Consider the following 18,949-nt stretch of genomic DNA (forward strand, 5'->3'; position numbering starts at 1 on the left):
TGATATCTCTGTCTGCTCTAGTACCTTTTCAGCCACATCTAGCTATTAAAATAGTGTAATTTCAAGGGACTATTCAGTTGCTTCAGGTACTATTCCATTTGCCAAGTCCAGTCCACACCTGTCTCCAGGAGCTGGGCAGGGTGCCTCTTGCAGCTGCCTGGGGGCCTGGTAGGAGTTGAATGGGGGTTATGCAGGGAGAGGCATCTGCTTGCTTTCTTTCATCACCCTCCTCCTTCCTTCTAGTCTCTCACACCCATACCCACTATTGGGAACAGGCGTGGGGAAAGGGAGCAGACAGGAGAATGACGGTTGGTGCAGGTTCCAAGAGTGTGGCCCTGGGTCTGGACCAGCTGGCACAGCCCTGGAGAGCCTGCCTCTAGAAGACACAGCTGCCTGTGCACATTGAGCAGGAACCTCCAAAGACCATGGCTTTTCCAAGCTCAGTGAAGACCTCCCAAGACTAAGCTGGATACTGATGAGGTTGTGTGCAGAGGGAATTCCCACCTACAAGTGGCCTTTGCAGGCCTGGGGACCCCCACAGAACACCACAGCAGCAACCATAGACAGAGGACCAGCAACCTGTCGCCACAATTTTCTGGGGCTCTTGTTTGATACTTAAGAGGAGGAAAGAGTCCCTCCCCCCAAAACGGTTAATATTGTGCTTTTTACCAACTTTGATAGGTGAGGCCCTAACTGTATTTAATTTGATTTATGCAAATAAGAAGATAAAGTATTATTTGCACCCTGAGCCCCATGGACACTGACATTTTTATTGAATGAAATGAGTGGAGTAATTCATTTTTGTTATACTCTTCAGCACTGAATCAAGATGTCGTGGATATTTGGCTTCTTTGGGGCCTCCTTAAAACACTTTTCCCTTATTCGAGAGAATTTCTTATCTTATGAATCCTACCTCCCTAAGGAATAACAATAATAATAGCAAATAAAGGTGCTTATTCCATGTCAGGCACAGTTCTAAGCACTTTACATACATCATTACATTTAAGCATCATACCAGCTCTAAAGGTGGATAGCATTGTTATTGTTGCCATTTTATACATGAGGAAATGGAGGGACAGGAAGTTAAGTAATTTGCCCAAAGCCACACAGCTGGTAGGTGATGGCGTCAAGAATTTATGTTTATCCCAGTCTCCCTTCACTTGGCAGCAGATGTGTGAAGTAGGCTCCACTGATCAGAGGTGCTTGTTTTCAGAAGCTGGTGATGCCATTGAGTGTGGTGGTCGAGACATCCGGTTTCCGGGACAGCAGTGGTAGGGGTTCTTGTAGTGTCCAGTGCCCATCTGCGCAGGGCTGCCCCACTGTGGACTCCCGCACTGTTCCGGGCACTACGGCCGCTCTCACCTCCCCAGGTTCTGGGAATGCCCTAATATTAAAGACTATGTGTGTCTCCTTTACCTCTGCTGTACAGGCATAATTAAAAATAGCACCCCTTTCCCTCTCAAATGAGGAAATAAAATGTATGGTCATTCCACCCAGTATATTTTAATAAATTCCTTTTCTGCTTGAACTGGCTAGAGTGGTCTTTGTGATTTGCAGCTAGAATCGTGCCTGATATGAAAGACTCTTCAGAATCAGACCCTCCCTCATCTCCCACCTCTCACTGGTGCTCTTATCTCAGTTTTCTGAAAACAGAAGGCTGTTAAATGCCTCCAGGCTTGTGCACAGGCTTTTCTTTCTTCCTGGAATGTTCTCTTCTCCAACGTTCACCTGGCAAACTCCTGCCCCCGAGAGTGTCAGGCACCGCGTTCCTCCCTCCATCTTGCCCTACGTTCCTCTACTGTAGCACTTAGCTGCATGTTGCAATTTGACCTAACTTTTTGGATTTGTTTTTTGGATTTGATTTTTTACCTAACTATTTGGATTTGCCAATGATCTGTACATTCCTTCAGAGTAGAGACTGTTTTGTCTGGGTTTAGCCCTAGTGCCTGGCACATGGGAAGCTTTTCCACAAGTACGTATTGAAAACTTTCTATGAATGAGTGTAAAATTGTACTTTTTATGGAAAAATAGGTAAATTGATTTATGATGATTACTGATTTAAATGGTGGTTTTAGCGGTCTGCTACTAAAGTTTCAATCTCTAAAGGTTTTCATCTGTGGATCTTGACTTTCAGCTTGAGAGAAACCTATCAGAGGACTGGAAAATGGAATTCAGGTCATCAGGACATCTTAATGAGTACTCAGCTATCTTGGCCTCTTAGGCCCCCTCACCATTATTAGACTACTTCATTTAATAGCAGGTATTATCTCCCTTACAAGGGAGAAAACTGAGGCTAAGAAAGGCTAAGTTGCTCATGGAAATAAAGCAAAATGGCAGAATCAGAATTTGAAATAGGGTTCCCTCCAGGTGATACCGATGCTGATATCAGTTTCCCCACATTAAACCCAGCATATATGGGGTTAAAACCAAAACACTCATTCCCTGCTTACTCTCTGGCTTCCTGGCTCCAGAATCCACTATCCTCCATGGAGACAGATACCGCCAAGGACATGCACCTGGATTCATTATCTCCTCCCTGCAAGGAGATACAGGCTGGTGGGAAAGCTGCTGACCAGCAAGGTCACGGGCTCCCTCCTCTCTGCAAGTAGTCTCAAGGCCAAAGACAGGCTGGTGGGAAAGCTCCGACCAGCAAGGCCATATTCTCCCCCTCCCCTGCCTAACCCCCCCAAATAAAAACCATTCCTTTTAGCTTTTCAGGAAGTTTGGGGTTTGAGCGTTAGCTGCCCTCTCTTCTTGCTCAGCGCTGTGCAAAAATAAAATTCCTACTTTCTTCCGCCACACCCTGTTTCAGAGATTGGCTGGCTGCGCAACGGGTGAGCGAACTCACTTTAGGTTCAGTAACACAGGTTGTGCCTAGTTCCTTGCCTGGCTCCCTTGGGAATTTATATAAAGTGTTTCAGGCAAGAGAGTATGCATTCCATGTGAAGATTTACAGAGGAGGGAAGGCCACAGCCTATCCAACACTTCTGACTACTGTCTTTTCAGCCTGTTTCTTTGGCTCTATCTTCAAATGGAGATGAAACAGCCAGTGATATTACTGTAGGATTTCAAAGCTAGAAGGCACATTAGACATTATCTAGTGTGGTAGTGTAACCACCAAAGGGGGTCTTCTACTCACCACCAGACAAGCCAACAGTCAAGAGGCAAGGTGGTAAGAGAGAAAGGGTCTTTTTGTTACAGTTTGCCGGCAGAGGGGAAGATGGTGGACTCATGTCCTAAAGAACCATCTTAAAACTACAAAAATTTGAAGCAGTTTTATAGGGCAAATGGGCTGAAAAAGGGGGGTCTCAGGATGTTGACCATCTGGAGTTGTAGTCCTTGAGACTACCGAATATCCTTTTCTCTCTTCACCAGGGACAGATATCAGCAGAGATTTTTTCCCAAAAGTCATTACATCCCTGGAAAAGCTGAAAGAACAAAGTTATTGCCTTATCAGAATAGGGAGGTCTATGTATAAGCCAAGGCTACAAAAATAGCAGAGCAAGCAGATGTGTACTTTTCTAAGCTATGTGCAAACTAGAGCATTGCTAACAAGGAAAAGGGGGTGTCTTGTTTTAGTCCCAACATAGTTCCCCTCTATAATATGGCTTCCCTTATGCTAACTTATGTTAACCATTGGCTGTATTTATCTTAGCTATTTAGGCAGCACTAACAGTGGCTTTCATGAGATGGGGCGTTTGGAAAGACATCAAGATATTTTTTGCTTATCATAATGAGGGGAGGAGAAAAACAGTCCCTGACATTTAGTGGAAGGGGATTTAGGATGATTTGGAAAATCCTCCAATCTGTGGGACAGTAGTACTGACAAAGATTCTCTCCTTGACTAACTCCAGGCAGTCTCCTCTGAGCCCTCTTCTCACCTAGGCCTCAACTTTGGCTATAAAGACTTGAACTAAAACTAACAGTACCTAACAGCTCAAGGCCTCATTCCCAGGTTGACTCTAGCCCTGTTAAAGTGCTTGCCTGAGAATACTTGTGGCTGCCAAGAGCATTTACTGTTTGTTCCAGCCAACACTTGAAGATAGGGCCCCTGCCTCCCAGTCTCTGTGGGAGGTTGGAAGCCTGACTTCCATAAGTGCCGCTTAGCAAAGCCAGATGGGTTTCACATGCACCAATCCCTTCTTCCCATTTTTTGTAATTTTTCACTTCCCTGACTCTGCTGAAGCCCCCACTGCTACTCCTCCCTAATCCTTCATTCTTCCTTCAAAACGCCCAGTCACTTTTGCACAAATTGGAATGGCACTCATTTTCCCAACTGTCAAGATTTACTGAGTAAAAGCTGTTTTCATCGCTTTAGCTAATGTCCAGCTCTATTTATCTTTGACAGTGCACAATGAATTGTTCTGCCCCAAATACCACCCTTAAGAAACTGAGACACTTGTTTGCAAAATAAGGTTATGTAGGTGTGTTCACTTTGTGATAATTCACTGAGATGTACACTTATGTTTTGTGCACTGTTCTGTCTGTGTCTTGTACGTTAATGTAAAAATTCACATATAACAAAATAAAAACCTGAGAAAATGATAACAAGGGATCATTTGAGAAATATTCATTGAAATGGTGTTAAGTGGAAAAAGTAAGACATTCTAATTTGCAGTGGCAAAAACACAAACATGTATGAAGATCACCAGAATGTGGAGAAAGAGGAATCTGTTATGATTACAGGTGTTTTTTAAAAAGAATGTTGTTAATATATACTTAAAAAACACTCTATTGAGAGATAATTGAAATATAATAAGCTGTACAAAAATTAAGTGTACAATTTGATAAGTTCTGACATATGTATACACCTGTGAAACTATCAGCACAATCAAGATAGTGAACATTTCCATCCCTCCCCTTTATAATCCGTCCCTCCCTCCCTACTTTCTCCCCACTCCCCAAGCAACTACTGATCTGTTTTCTGTCACCAAACATGAGTTTGCATCTTTTAGAATTACGTATATATGAAATCATATAGTATGTATGTGCTTTCTTTTTTTACCTGGCTTCTTTCTCTCAGCAGAATTATTTTGAAATTAATAATGATACTTCAGGTATCGATAGTTCATTCCTTTTACTGATAGATGGCATTGCATTGTGTGGATATCACACGATTTGTTCATATGCTTAGCTGTTGATGGACTTTCGGGTTAGTTTCAGTTTTTGATTATTACAAATAAGCTGCTATGAACATTTGCATAAAGTTTTTGTGGAACATTGTATACAAGTTTTTGTGTGAACGTATGTTTTCATTTCTCTTGGGTATATACCTTGGAGTGGAATTGTTGGGTCCTATGATAGCTCTATGTTTAGTCTTCTGAGAACCTGCCAGATTGTTTTCTGAAGCAGCTGCATCATTTTACTTTCCTACCAGCACTGTATGAGAATTCTAATTTCTCCACATCCTTGCCAACACTGTCTTTTTTTTGGAGGAAGATTAGCCCTGAGCTAACTACTGCCAATCCTCCTCTTTTTTGCTAAGGAAAAACAGCCCTGAGCTAACATCCACGCCCATCTTCCTCTACTTTATACATGGGATGCCTACCACAGCATGGCTTTTGCCAAGCGGTGCCATGTCTGCACCTGGGATCTGAACTGACAAACCCCGGGCAGCTGAGAAGTGGAATATGCAAACTTAACCGCTGTGCCACCAGGCCGGCCCCACCAACACTGTCTTTTTGTTTGTTTGTTTGCTGAGGAAGACATGCCCTGAGCTAACATCCATTGCCAATATTTCTCTTCTTTTTTGCTTGAGGAAGATTAGCGCTGAGTTAACATCTGTGCCAATCTTCCTCTATTTTGTATATGGGTCACCACCACAACATGGCTGGCAAGTGATATAGGTCTGTGTCTGGGATCTGAACCCACGAACCCGGACTGCTGAAGCAGAGTGCACCAAACTTAACCACTTCATCATGGGGCCTGCTTAACTGTCTTTTTGATAATAGCCATACTAGCTGGTGTGGAGTAGCATCTTACTGTGGCTTTGCTTTGCATTTCCCTGATGGCTAATGATGTTGAACTCATTGGCCATTTGTATATCTTCATTGAAGAAATGTCTATTCAGATCCTTCACTCATTTACATAACATTCTTGAAATGACAAAATTATGGAAATGAGAACAGATTAGTGATTATGAAGGGTTAGGGACTGGGATGGGAGGAGGAGAGAATGGAGGTGGGTGTGTTTATGAAAAATCAACATGAAGGATACTGGTGGTGATAGAAATGTTCTTTATCTTGACTGTGTGGTGGATACATGAACCTATACATGTGATTAAATTACATAGTGCTAAATAAACACACACACACACAAGTGCAAATAAAACTGGGGAAACCTTAATCAGATTGGCGAATTTCATTTATATCAATAACTGGTTGTGACATCATACTACAGTTTTGTAAGATGTTAACATTGGGGAAAACTGGGTATAGGTACACAGGATTTCCCTCTATTATTTCCTAGTGCATGTGAATCTACAATTATCTCAGAAAATAAAAAGTTGAATTAAAGAATGCAATTTAAAAAACCCCTTATGGTCAATTCTTCAACAAGACATAACAAGCCTTGGTGTTTGTGTGCCTGACAGCAGAGTATCAAACCACGTGAGACAAAACTGATAGAACTGCAGGGAGAAATAGATGAATCAACTATCATAGTTGGAGACTTCAATACCCCTCCATCAGAAATGGACAGATCCAGCAGGCAGAAAATCAGGAAGGAGAAAGTAGAACTCAATAACACCATCAACCAACTGGATATAATGGACATTTATAGACTACTTCATCCAACAACAGCAGGATACACACTTTTTTCAAGCTCACATGGAACATTCACCAAGATAAACCATATTCTTGGCCATAAAACACAAAACACAGGAGTGATGTCAGCATCATGGTGGAGTGAGCTCTTCCTTTTTCCCTCTCCACTAAGATACAATGAAAAGGACATTTAGAGGCTGGCCCCATGGCCGAGTGGTTAAGTTTGCACACTCTACTTTGGCGGCCCAGGGTTTAACTGGTTCAGACCCTGGGCACAGACATGGCACTGCACATCAGGCCATGCTGAGGTGGCATCATCATAGCAGAGCCAGAAGGACCTACAACTAGAATATAAAACTATGTACTGGGGCTGGAGGCGGGGGTGGGGGGGGTGGGGGGGGCTTTGGGGAGAAAAAGGAAAAAAAAAGAAGATTGGCAACAGATGTTAGCTCAGGTGCCAACAAAGGACATCCACCTAACACAATAGATGTCTGAGAGACCCATGCAGCCATATGTCTGAAGGTGGAGGTGCTGGACCCCCGGGAGGCAGTGGAAGGAGGAAAGTGGATCTCCTCTCCTTCCCCAGTGGCAGCAATCTAGGGCATGGGCCCTTATGTGGCAGCTGGTGTATGACTCTGAGAGGAGAAGGGGGAAAAGGCAGCCCTCTGTGAGAACAATTTTGCTCTTGGAGTTGCCTCCCAGCCCATGAGAACGCTCCATACTGAGGTGGCTAAGCAGTTGCAGAGGTGTCCCCACCAAGCTGAGCGGTCCAGGCAGGCAGACAGTGAGTGCAGAGCAGGAACATGGTGGGAAAGAAGGCACCCCCTCCCCTGCATCCTGTCTAGTGTATTAGCTCAGCCAGTCAGCCAGAGCTTGGGATCCCCAGCAGAGCACCTGTGTCTATGTGTGTAAAGCAGTGGCAGCCAGATGCAGAAAGCCCCATCAGCACTGCTTCCAATGTATGGGCACAACTTCCAGAGGTTGTGCCAGCCTCAGAAAACATAGCTCCTATTCCCCTCAGTGGTGACAGATGGAATCTGTGACCAGATACTACCACTATGCTACAGCAAAAGTCCACCCATCAAACAGCATGAAGAATTAACACTCCAGACCAGAAGAAAGATGACAACTACCCAGAAACCAATCCTGAAGTCACAGAAATTTACAATCTAAATGACAGAGAATTCAAAATGGTTATCATAAAGAAACTCAACAAATTACAAGAAAACATATAAAGACAGTTCAATGAATTTAGGAATAAAATTAATGAACAGAAGAAATTTTTCAAAAAAGAGATTGAAACGATAAAAAAACCGAAATGTTAGAAATGAAGAACACAATGAATGAGATAAAGAAAGATCTGGAATCCTTAAAAAACAGAGCTGATATTATGGAGGACAAAATTAATAATTCAGAGGACAGAAATATAGATATGCTGCAGATGGAGGAGTAGAGAAAACTAAGACTAAAAAGAAATGAAGAAATTCTCTGAGAAATACCTGACTCAATTGGGAAATGCAACGTAAGGATTATAGGTATTTCAGAGGGAGAAAGGAGCGGAGAGGTTTTTCAAAGAAATAGTAGCTGTAGGGCCAGCTCAGTGGCATAATGGTTAAGTTCACGTGCTTTGCAGGTTTGCTGGTTCAGATCCTGGGCACGGACCTATGCACTGCTTATCAAGTCATGCTGTGGCAGGTATCCCACATATAAAATAATGGAAAATGGGCACAGATGTTAGCTGAGGGCCAATCTTCCTCAAAAAAAAAAAAAAGAAAGAAAGAAAGAAAGAAAGAAAGAAATAGTAGCTGAGAACTTCCTAAACCTGGGGAAGGAGCTGGAATTACACGTAAATGAAGCTAGTAGAACTCCTAATTACCTCAATGTAAAAAGACCTTCTCCAAGGCATATATTAATAAAAGTGGCAAAAGTCAATGACAAAGAAAAAAATTAAGGGCAACAAGGCAGAAGAAAATAACTTACAAAGGAACTCCTATCAGGCTTTCAGCAGATTTCTCAGCAGAAATCTTACAGGCTAGGAGAGAGTGGAATGATACATTCAAAATTCTGAAAGACAAAAACTTTCAGCCAAGAATACTCTATGTAGCGAAGCTGTCCTTCAGATATGATGGAGAACTAAAAACTTTCCCAGATAAACAAAAGCTGAGGGAGTTCATTGCCACAAGATCCCCCAATACACACACAAGAAATGATCAACGGGTTGGCCCGATGTCACAGTGGTTAAGTGCACACGTTCTGCTTTGGTGGTCTGGGGTTCGCCAGTGCGAATCCTGGGTGCAGACATGGCACATCTTGGCAAGCCATGCTGTGGTAGGCATCCCACGTATAAAATAGAGGAAGATGGGCACAGATATTAGCTCAGGGCCAGTCTTCCTCAGCAAAAAAAAAAAAAAAAAAAAAAGAGGAGGATTGGCAGCAGATGTTAGCTCAGGGCTAATCTTCCTCAAAAAATAAATAAATAAATAAATGATCAAGAAGACCCTCACACCTGGAAAAAAAGAGAAAAGGTTGACAAAGTGTTGAGCAAGAGGATAAATAGACAAAATCAGAAAATTGCAACTCTCTATCAGAACAGGTTAGCAAATACCTAATTATAACATTAATGATAAAGGGGGAGGAAAACATCAAAAATAACTATAATCACTTCATTTCAATCACAGACTAACAACACAAAATGGAATAAGTTGTAATAACAATAACTTGGATGGGGAAGAGAAAAGGGATGGAACCTGCTTAGACTAAGGAAATAAGAGGCTATCAGAAAATAGACTAATTCACCTATGAGATCTTTTATACAAACCTCATGGAAACACTAAACAAAAAATCAGAACAGAGACATAAATGATAAATAAAGAGAAAACTGAGAAAACCACCAGAGAACCACCAAACTGAATTGGTAGTTTGAAATAAACAGGATGAAAAACAAGGGAAATACAGAACAACTGGAAAACAAGAGATGAAATGGCAGTATTAAGCCCTCATATGTTGATAATCACTCTAAATGTAAATAGATTGAATTCTCCGATCAAAAGACATAGAGTGGCGTGATGGATTAAAAAATGAGACCCAACAATATGCTGCCTCCAGTAAACACATCTCAGCTCTAAAGACAAACACAGGCTCAGAGTGAAGGGATGAAAGACGATACTCTAAGCTAATGCCAAACAAAAGAAAGCAGGTGTTGCCATGCTTATATCAGACAAAAGAGACTTCCAGATAAAAAGGACAATGAAAGACAAAGAGGGGCAGTGTATAATAATAAAAGGGACACTCCACTGAGAGGATGTAACACTTATAAATATATATGCACCTAACACAGGAGCACCAAAGTACATAAAGCAACTATTAAAAGACCTAAAAGGAGAAATTAACAGCAATACAATAATAGTAGGAGACCTCAGCACCCTACATACATCAATGGATAGACCATCCAGACAGAAAATCAACAAGGAAATAGTGGAATTAAACAAAAAACTAGACCATATGGACTTAATAGATATATATAGAACATTCCATCCCAAAACAGCAGAATGCACATTCTTGTCAAGTGCACATGGAACATTCTCAAAGATAGACCATATGTTGGGAAACAAGGCAAGCCTCAATAAATTTAAGAAGACTGAAATCATATCAAGCATCTTTTCTGACCATAATACTATGAAACTAGCAATCAACTACAAGAAAAAAGCTGGGAATGTGACAAATAGATGGTGAATAAACAACATGCTACTGAGTAACCAACGGATCAATGAAGAAATTAAAGGAGAAATCAAAAAATATCTGGAGACAAATGAAAATGAAAATATACGATATCAATGCATATGGGACACAGCAAAAGTGGTCCTAAGGGGGAAAGTCATAGCAATACAGGCCCACCTTAACAAACAAGAAAAATATCAAATAAGTAATCTTAAACTTCAACCTAACTGAATTAGAAAAAGAAGAACAAACAAAGCCCAAAGTCAGCAGAAGGAGGGAAATAATGAAAACTAGAGCAGGAATAAATGAAATAGAAACAAAAAAAAATAGTAGAAAGGATCAATGAAAGTAAGAGGTGGTTCTCTGAGAAGATAAAATTGACAAACCTTAGCCAGATTCACTAAGAAATAAAGAGAGACGGCTTAAATAAATAAAATTAGAAATGAAAGAGGAGAAATTGCGATGGATACCACAGCAATACAAAGGATTATGAGAGAATACTAGGAAAAGCTATATGCCAACAAATTGGGCAATCTAGAAGAAATGGATGAATTCTTAGACATGTATGACCTCACAAAACTGAATCAAGAAGAAATAGAGAATCTGAATAGACCAATCACAAGCAAAAAGATTGAAACAGTAATCAAAAACCTCTCAAAAAACTAAAGCCCAGGACCAGATGGCTTCTCTGGAGAATTCTACCAAACATTCAAAGAAGATTTAATACCTATCCTTCTCAAGCTATTCCAAAAATTGAAGAAGATGGAACACTTCCTAACACAATCTATGAGGCCAACATCATGCTGATTCCAAAGCCAGACAAGGACAACGCAAAGAAGGAAAATTACAGGCCAATATCGCTGATGAACATAGATGCAAAAATCTTCAACATAATATTGGCAAACCAAATACAGTAATACATTAAAAGCATCAGACACCATGATCAAGTGGGATTTATACCAGGGATGGTTCAGCATCTGCAAATCAATCAATGTGAAACACTACACTAACAAAGTGAGGAAGAAAAACCACATGATCATTTCAATAGATGCAGAGAAAGCATTTGACAGGATCAAACATCAATTTATGATAAAAACTCTCAATAAAATGGGTATAGAAGGAAAGTACCTCAACATAATAAAGGCCATATATGACAAACCCACAGCCAATATCATACTCAATAGTGAAAAGCTGAAAGGCATCCCTCTGAGAACAAGAACAAGACAAGGGTGCCCACTCTCACCACTCTCATTCAACATAGTACTGGAGGTTTTGGCAGAGCAATTAGGCAAGAAAAAGAAATAAAAGGTATCCAAATTGGAAAGGAAGAAATGAAACTCTCACTGTTTGCAGACAACATGATTCTATATATAGAAAACCCTAAAGAATCCCTTGGAAAACTATTAGAAATAATCAACAACTACAGCAAAGTTGCAAAAATCAACTCACAAAAATCAACTCACAACTCTAACAACGAACTAACAGAAAGAGAACCAAAGAATACGATCCCATTTACAATTGCAACCAAAAGAATAAACTATTTAGGAATAAATTTAACCAAGGAGGTGAAAGACCTATACAATGAAAACTATAAGACATTGTTGAAAGAAATCAGTAATGACATAAAGGAATGGAAAGACATCCCATGCATGTGAATTGGAAAAATAAACATAATTAAAACGTCCATACTACCTAAAGCAATTACTGATTCAATGCAATCCCAATCAGAATCCTAGTGACATTCTTCATGGAAATAGAACAAAGAATTCTAAAATTCATATGGGGATGACAACGACCCAGAATAGCCAAAGTTATCCTGAGGAAAAAAAAACAAAGCTGGAGGCATCACAATCCCTGAGTTCAAAATATACTACAAAGCTATAGTAATCAAAACAGCAAGGTACTGGTACAAAAACAGGCACACAGATAAATGGAACAGAATTGAAAGCCCAGAAATAAAACCACACATCTATGGACAGTTAATCTTTGACAAAGAAGCCAAGAAATATACAGTGCAGAAAGGAAAGTCTCTTCAATAAATGGTATTGGGAAAACTGGACAGCCACATGCAAATGTATGAAAATAGACCATTATCTTGAGCCATACACAAAATTAACTCACAGTGGATTAAAGACCTGAAGGTAAGACATGAAACCATAAAACCCCAAGAAGAAAATATAGGCAAGACACTCTTTGATATAAGTCTTAGAGGCATCTTTTCGAATACCACGTCTACTTGGGCAAGGGAAACAAAAAAAATAAACAAATGGGACTACATCAGACTAGAGAGCTTCTGCAAGTCAAAGGAAACCATGAACAAAAACAAAAGACAACCCACCAACTGGGAGAAAATACTTGCAAATCACATATTCACCAAGAGGTTAATCTCCCAACTATGTAAAGAACACATACAACTCAACAACAAAAAAACAAACAACCCGATCAAAAAATGGGCAGAGGATATGAACAGACATTTTTCCAAAGAAGATATACAGATAGCGAACAGGCACATGAAAAGATGCTTAACATCACTAATCATTAGGGAAATGCAAATGAAAACTACAATGAGATATCACCTTGTACCTGTTAGCATGTCTATAATTACCAAGACAAAAAATAACAAATTTTGGAGAGGATGTGGGTAAAAGAGAACCCTTGAACATTGCTGGTGGGAATGCAAACTGGGGCAGCCACTATGGGAAACAGTATGGAGATTTCTCAAAAAATTAAAAATAGAAATACCACATGACCCAGCTTCCCTAGTAGCGGATATTTATCCAAAGAACTTGAAATCAACAATTCAAAGAGACTTATGCACCCCTATGTTCATCTCAGCATTATTTACAATAGCCGAGACACAGAAGCAACCCAAGTGCCCATGGACTGATGAATGGATAAAGAAAATGTGGTATATATGTATCTATCTAAAATGAAATACTACTCAGCCATAAAAAAGACAAAATAGTCCCATTTGCGACAACATGGATGGACCTTGAGGGTATTAAGTTAAGTGAAATAAGCCAGACAGAGAAAGACAAACACCACATGATTTCACTCATATGTGGAAGAAAAACAAACACATGGACAAAGAGAACAGATTAGTGGTTACCAGGAGGAAGGGGGTTAGGGGTGGTCATAGGGGTAAAGGGGCACATATATATGGTGACTGACAAATAATAATGTACAACTGAAATTTCACAATGTTATAGACTATTATGACCTCAATAAAATAATTTTTAAAAAAAGATCAGTCATAGAAATTTCAATAAATTAGGTATCTCCCACTACATAACACACACTGCATAAACACATACACACACACACACACACACACAAAATACACTTTAGCAAATTTTTTTTAAGTTAATATTTATTGAGTTAATGATAGTTTACAATCTTGCGAAATTTCAGTTGTACATTATTGTTTGTCAGTCATGTCGTAGGTGCACCCCTTCACCCTTTGTGCCCACCCTCCACCCCACCTTTCCCCTGGTAGCCACTAATCCATTCTCTTTGTCCACAGGTTTAAATTCCTCATATGAGTGGAGTCATACGGAGATTTTATTCTTTTTTAGGGCTGAGTATACACTTTAGCAAATTTAAAAGAATAGAAATAATACAATGTCTGATCTCAGAGCACAATGGAATTAAACTAGAAATAAATAACAGAAAGATAGCAGGAAAATCCCCAAATATTTGGAGATTAAACAACACACTCCTAAATAACACATAGATCAAAGAAGAAATTGTAAGAGAGAGTACAAAATCATTGAAGTAAATGAAAATATAACATCAAAATTTGTGGGATACAGCAAAAGCAGTGGTTAGAGGGAAATTTGTAGTGCTGAATGCATACATTAGAAAAGAGGAGAGATCTAAAATCAATCAATTAAGCTTCCACCTTAGGAAACTAGAAAAAGAAGAGCAAATTAAATCCAAAGTAAGCCAAAGAAAAGAAATCATAAAAATCAGAGAAAAATCAATGAAATTGAAAACAGGAAATCAATAGAAAAAAATCAACAAGACCAAAAGCTGATTCTTTGACAAGATCAATAAAATTGATAAGCCTCTAGCCAAGATACCTAAGAAAAAAGAAAGGACACAAATTACTAATATCAGAAATGAAAGAGGGGACATCACCAAAGATCCAATGGACATTAAAAGGATGGTCAAGGAATACTATGAACAACTCTATGCTCTCAAATTTGACAACCTAGATGAAATGGGCCAATTGCTTGAAAGACACAGTATGCCAAAGCTCACACAAGAAGAAATAGACAATCTGAATAGGTCTATATTTATTAAAGAAACTGAATCAATAATTAATAACCTTCCAAAATGGAAAGCACCAGGCTCAGATGGGTTCCCACTGGTGAAATCTACCCAACATTTAAGGAAAAAATTATACAATTCCTTATACTTTCTTTCAGAAGATAGAAGCAGAGGGGATGTTTCCTAGCTCATTCTATGAGGGCAGCATTAGCCTAATACCAAAACCAGACAAAGATATTATGGGAAAAGAAAACTACAGACCAAGATCTCTCATGAATATAGATGTAAAAATCCTCAACAAAATATTAGCAAATTGAATCCAACAGTGTATAAAAAGAATTATATACCATGACCAAGTGGAATTTATCCCAGGTATGAAGGCTGGTTCAACATTTGAAAATCAATTAATGTAATCCATTCCATCAACAGGCTAAAGAAAAATCACATGATCATATCAATAGATGCAGAAAAAGCCTCTGACCAAATTCAACACTCATTCATGATTAAAAAAAAAAACCTCTCAGCAAACTAGGAATGAAGAAAACTTGCTCAACTTGATAAAGAATATCTATGAAAAGTCTACAGCTAAAACCATACTTAATGGTGAGAAACTTGGTGCTTTCCCACTAGGATCAGGAATAAGGCAACTATGTACCTTCTCACCACTGCTTTTCCACATTGTACTGGAAGTCCAGGCTAATATAAGATGACAAGGAAAGAAAATAAATAAAAGATATACACATTTAGAAGGAAGAATAAAACTTTCGACCATATATGACATGATTATCGATGTAGAAAGTCCAAAAGAATCAACAAAAACACTCCTGGAACTATTAAGCCATTATAGCAAGGTTGCAAGATATAACGTTAGTGTACAAAAGTTAATTGCTTTCCTACATACCAACGATGAACAAAAGGAATTTGAAATTGAAAACACAATATCATTTACATTAGCACCCCCCAAAATGAAACACTTAGATATAAATCTAACAAAATATGCACAAGATCTATGTAAGGAAAACTACAAAACTCTGATGAATGAAATCAAAGAACTAAATAAATGGAGAGATATTCCATGTTCCTGGGTAAGAAGACTCAATATTGTCAACATATCAGTTCTTCACAACTTGATCTTTAGAGTCAATGCAATCCTAATAAAAATCCCAGCAAGTTATTTTGTGGCTAGCAACAAACTGATTCTAAAGTTTATATGGAGAGGCAAAAGAGCTGGAATAGCCAACACAATAACGAAGGAGAACAAAGTTGGAGGACTGACACTACCTTACTTTTAAGACCTACTATAAAGCTACAGTAATCAAGACAAGGTGATATTGGTGAAAGAACAGACAGATAGAAAGATAATACAGGAAAAACATCTAGATGACTTTGGGTTTGATGATGACTTTTTAGATATAACACCAAAGGCACAATCCATGAAAGAAAGAATTGATAAGCTGGACTTCATTAAAATTAAAAATTTCTGCTCTGCAAAAGACAAGCTCAAGAGAATGAGAAGATGAGCCACAGACTGGGAGAAAATATTTGCAAAAGACATATCTGATAAAGGACTGTTATCCAAAATATACAAAGAACTCTTAAAACCCAACAAAAGAAAACAAATAACCCAATGAAAAATGGGCCAAAGACCTTAACAGATACCTCACCAAAGAAGATATACAGATGGCAAACAAGCACTTGAAAAAATGCTCCACATGGTATGTCATCAGGGAAATGCAAATTAGAACAACAGTGAGATACCACTACATAGCTATTTGAATGGTCAAAATTCAGAACACCGACAATCCAAAATGCTGGAGAGGATATGGAGCAACAGGAACTCTCATCCGTTGCCAGTGGGAATGAGAAATGGTACAACCACTTTGGAAGACAGCTGAGTGATTTCTTACAAAACTGCACGTACTCTTACCATACAATCCAGCAATCACTCTCCTTGGTATTTACCCAAAGGAGTTGAAAGCTTATGTCCACAAAAACCTGTACATGTATGTTTATAAAAGCTTTAGTCCTAATTGCCAAAACTTGGGAGCAACCAAAATGTCTTTCAGTAGATAAAGGGATAAATAAACTGTGGTACACCCAGACAATAGAATATTATTCAGCAATAAAAAGGAATAAGCTATCAAGCCATCAAAATACATGGAGGAAACAAATGCATATTACTAAGTGAAATAAACCACTTTGGAAAGGCTACATCGTTATGATTCCAACTATAAAACATTCCGGAAAAGGCGAAACTACAGAGACAGTAAAAAGACCCGTGGTTGCCAGGGGTTGGTAGGGAGGGAGGGATGAATAGGAGGAGCACAGAGGGTTTTTAGGGCACTTAACTACTCAGTATGATACTCTAATGATGGATACATGTCCTTATAAATTTGTCCAAGTCCACAGAATGTACAACACGGAGAGCAAACCCTAATGTAAACTACGAACTTAGGTGATTACAATGTGTCAATATAGGTTCATCAATTGGAAGAAATGTACCACTCCAGTATGGGATGCTGATAATGGGGGAGGCTATGCATGTATGGGGGCAGGGGGCATATGGGAAATCTCTGCACTTTCTGCTCAATGTTTCTGTAAACATAAAACCGCTCTAAAAAATAGTCTATTTTTAAAAATGTAGAGTGTAAATGAAATAGTGATGAGTACTGAGGTAAGTTCCAATCCCTGCTCTGGTACTAATTGTATAAAAATCACAAAACCTTATCACCCTCAGAATGTTTTCATGTCTCTTCCCGAATGTGATTATTGCACAACTCCCAAAGCCCAACTCAGGTGGTGTCTCCTGCCTGTAGACTTTGGTCAATATCAGCTGTACATGTTCTCTCCTCCATCTCGATCTTTCATTTTTAAATTGTTGTCCATGTGGTTTATTCTGATTTAGATTAGAAACCACAAACACACATATTTTGGTCCCTCATATGCAAAGCTCAGGCCTTGCTTTGTTGTCTGACGGGTCTGAATTCAGGTGATGAGTTCAGAATCTCAGTTTCTTCATCTGTAAGTTAGGGCTAATAAAAATAACATTGAAGGTTTTTTATGAAGATTAAATGTGCTTTAAACTATAAAAAGATATATAAACTTTAGTGAGTAGACTGGCAAAGTAAGAGTAGAGATTAGAACTATTTTTCTCCTCTAATATTATTTTTAGTGAAAATAAAAACCGAAGTGTCAACTACTAAAGTCACTTGTTCTTTTCCTGCTGCATGTAAACTAATCCTCCAGTTTATACTTGGATGGTTTGTCCTCCTCCCACATCTCTTTCCCTCAACTTGTCAACTTAATTGTTTGGTCACTGCTCAGTGATTAAAGACAAAATAGGAGTTCAAATTCCTCTTCTCTGCAGAGCCAGCCTATGCCTCTCCTGGATTGGTATTGATGGAAAGTTAACAAATAGCCCCGTCTTGAAATGTCATAATGACCTTTCTAAAGAAAGCAATCAAGTCATACAGGAATGCATTCTCACTGTAGTAATGGGAGTTTTAAACTCTTGGGAACTGGGACCAACCCTGCAGACCCTTCCATGTCCTGTCTGCAGATCAACAGGGTTTGCAACACTGCTCTGTAGCTCAGCGGCCGCAGCTGACTGTGTCTCCCGAATTGGCCCTGCGGGCCTGATGGGCTTCCCCCTTCACTGGGGAGCAAGTTGTGCAGCAGGAGGGATCCAATGTAGGGTCCTTCAGCCAGGTGACTTCTCCTGTGGCCTTAATAACAACTAGGCTCAGATTTACCTCCTGGGGCAGTGGGAAAGAATTTTTTTTTTGGTGAGGAAGATTGGCCCTGAGCTAACATCTGTGCCAATCTTCCTCTATTTTTTTGTATGTGGGACACCACAACAGCATGGCCTGATGAGTGGTGTATAGGTCTGCACTTGGGATCCAAACTTATAAACCCCAGGCCGCCTAAGTGGAGTGCACAAACTTAACCACTATGCCACTGGGCTGGCCCCAGGAAATAATTTTTTTAGGTCTAAAAAGCAAAGAATGAGGTAACGGACTGCTATAGGAATCTATTTTAGTCTTGTAGCTCTAAATAATTTGCAGTTGCTGATGTTATAATATCGAGAATCCACGGAGAACAGAAGAGATGACATTAGTCATCCCACCTATGCTGCTCTGAGAGCCTTCTGCAGCTCACAGCATTTGGCAACTCGCGTGTAGGGCAACCTGCCTGTG

This window comes from Equus przewalskii, chromosome 1, assembly GCF_037783145.1.
Source record: "Equus przewalskii isolate Varuska chromosome 1, EquPr2, whole genome shotgun sequence".
NCBI lineage: Eukaryota > Metazoa > Chordata > Mammalia > Perissodactyla > Equidae > Equus > Equus przewalskii.